The following is a 3507-nucleotide window of genomic DNA, read 5'->3' on the forward strand; positions in this document are numbered from 1 at the left end:
GCCTATGAGTAATTTGTGAATTACTAAAATATGTGTGGGGTCTGAGATTTAATTTTTAAAGTGGCAGGTTAAATTCTCTTAATGTGTTATTTTAAAAAGCAGCCTAGGCCCATTAGGTTAAAAGAAATGTAACTATTTAAGTTGTAATGTTGCTTTAATGGGACAATGTATGAAAGTTTTGAGCTCGTTTTAAATTCTTATTGCTTTGTGGCTTAGATCTAGTATATCAACGAAACACTAATGTAGGTTTTTAAAAAATATATTGTGATTTTTAAATTTTTCTTTATAGTAATTAGTTTCACCACAATAAAAGAATTTTTAAAGGTTAAAACATTATCAATTTTTATTTGTTTATCATAAGTCTTCTTTACTAAAAGTAATTAAAAAATTATTATACCTTAAAGAAGAATAAACGAGTCGAGGAGACGATAACCTTTATAAAAATAAAACCCTATAAAACAAATTCAAAAAACAAAATATCATTGCAACAAAAAAAAAATTAATATTTTTTCACAATCAAACCATTCAAACATTTCAACACTAAATGATGACCACTATCCGATAGTTTAATACTTTCGTTTATTAAGAAATTTATTCATAAGACATAATAGGCAATGTCTTTTCTACGTTAAATATTGTTCTAAATTATGTTACAAACACATATAAATTTCTTAATACACGTCGCTAATGACCTAACGGTCATAAACTTTGAATTTCTCATCTGTCCTCACCTGCCAAAGCCTGCGCATGTTTATTCAAAGTCAGCATTAAAGGCTTCCGACGTGAAAACCACATCACAATTAAAAATTTGAAAATTTTTATTTTCCCACCATAAGACTTTACAAATTTTAAAGTTTAAAAATTTTGTTTTATCCTTTGCGACGTGGAAAGCATTTCACAAGTTTTTTTTAATTATTTTTTTCTGACTCCCCATGTGAATACGTGATTCTTATTATTAATGGTTAAAATAATAAACCGACGCGTTTTTCACGTCAGAACAGTCCTTTTCTTTCCACGTGAATAACACGTCACAAATATATGTCGCTAGAGAGCTCTTTTCTTGTATTACACGTGTGTAATTAGCGACGTGAAAATAAAGATGGAACATATTTGACCGTTCGCAGCTTGCGACGTGTCTGGCACGTTAGTAAATACCGGCTAGCTAATCACGTCGCTAAATCTTTGATATATTCCGTTTCAGAAACGCTTTCCCTTCTTCATTTTCTCTTCCTCTCTTCCTCATTTCTCATTCTTCCTCTCTTCTCTCAGCATACAAATTTCTCTCTTCCTCTTCTCATTCTCTTCCTCTTCTCATTCCATTCACCACACTATTGTTGAAGGTATATGTTTTTTATAATTCTATTTTATATTTAGTTTATTTATTATTTGTATTGATTTATGATTCTAATTTATTTTAATTTTTTTATTCAAGATTTTGAAGCATATTTTGAAGATTGGGAGATATAAGAATTGAACTTAAAGATTGGAGGAGATTAGAAGATTGAGGTATTTCTATAATTTTAAATCTGATATTTTGAAGTATATTTTTGTGTTATATTTGTGTTAATAGATAAATAATATTTATTTTTTGTAATATTTGTGATATATTAATTAGATTATTGAATATTATTAGGTTAATATGTAGTACGAGATAGTTTGTGATAATAGATAAATTGTATGTTTTTTCTGGAATTTTTGTGATATATTAATGTAGTATGTAATATTTCTGATAATAGATAAATTGTATGTTTTTTATAGAATTTTTGTGATATAAATTGTAGGTTATGTAGTAATTTATGGTAAATAGATATATTTATGTTTTTTAATAAAACGTATTATGTTTTTTATTATGTTTTTTATTAAAACAGATTATGTTTAATAGAGATAATTTGTTTAGTTTATGGTAAATATATATTTTTAATAAAACATATTATGTTTTTTATTTTTAAATTTATAATATTATTTCTAAAAAAAGAATATAATTTAGTAAATCGAAATATATTTTTAAATTTATAATATTTAGATATGTTATATTTTTTTTTGTAAATAGATATAATATTATTAAACATTATTTATATATGTAATTTTTATATATTATTAAACATGATTTATATATGTAAGTTATTATATAATTAAACATAATTTATATATGTAAATTATATAGACAACATTTATATTATACAATTTTTTTTAAAATTTTGAAATTTATTATTTAATGAAAAATAGAGGTTTAATATGTATTGGAAAATAGAATATATTTTAAAATGGTAAAAAGAAATTTTAATATGTATATAGTATGTTATTATGTTAAACAATGGTAAAAAAATATAATATTATATAATATATTTATATGTAAGTTATTAAAAATATGATTTATACATTCTATTTTTTTTAAAAGAATAAAGTTTATATATTATGTGAGAATATGTTTGTTATATGTTATAGATTATGTATAGTTAATATATGTGAGAATATGTTAAACAAAAAAGTTATATAGTTTACATAAATGTTATAGATTAATCATTAAAATGATTGTACAAATATGCAGTGTGGAATATTATCTGTACTATCGTAGTTGGATGTACGATAGATTGGAACCAGGAAGACGTGCATTTAAACTTAATTTCATAGAAGGAGTTGATCGGTTTATCAAGTGGGCATTTGTTCAGGAATGTTGTTGAAATGAAAGGGGGGGGGGGGGGGTAGGTGTCCTTGTCTTAAATGTGAATGTAGACGTATAATTAGTGATCCAAAGAAAGTAACACGTCATTTGCATAGAAGGGGTTTTATTAAAAATTATTGGGTGTGGACGTCTAACGGTGAAATTTATTTTTATTTTAATTTGAAATTGTTTGGGATACTAACATTTTACTTATTATATTTTAGTATTTTGATTATTATATTATAAATTTAATATATTTTAGTAGTGTAATATATTTTTGTATTTAGTTTATTATTATTAATTTAACTAAATAAATATTTTTATTAATATTTATTAATTTCCAACAAATAATATTAATGATAAAACTTTTTTTATAATAATAATAATCAGATTTTTTTTTTAAAAAAATTTAATGTTTGTGGCGTGTTTTACATGTCACTGATTTGTGAAATGTAAAACACGTCGCAACTTTCAAAATTGAATTTCAAAATTAGCGACGTGATATCCATATCAGAATATTGTGTCATGATAATCACGCCACAAATATTCTCCGTGTTATGTGCCATGCAGCTTTTTGCAAGCTTTGTCTGTTCCAACAGAAAAAGGGGACTTGGTTATTGTGCAACATTAGCGACGTGTTTTCCATGTCACAAAGTTGTGATGTGATAAACACAACACAATAAAGTTCTCACGCACTCCCAGGCGACGTATATGACCATGTCGCTAATTTTATGCTCTGACGTGATTTTCCATGTTGTATCGTGGAATTCACGTTGCTACAGACGTGATTTTTTGTAGTGCTAATCCACAAAACACAAATTAATTATATATCAAATATATCAAAG

This window comes from Vicia villosa, linkage group LG6 (assembly GCF_029867415.1).
Source record: "Vicia villosa cultivar HV-30 ecotype Madison, WI linkage group LG6, Vvil1.0, whole genome shotgun sequence".
In the NCBI taxonomy this organism is placed as follows: Eukaryota; Viridiplantae; Streptophyta; class Magnoliopsida; order Fabales; family Fabaceae; genus Vicia; species Vicia villosa.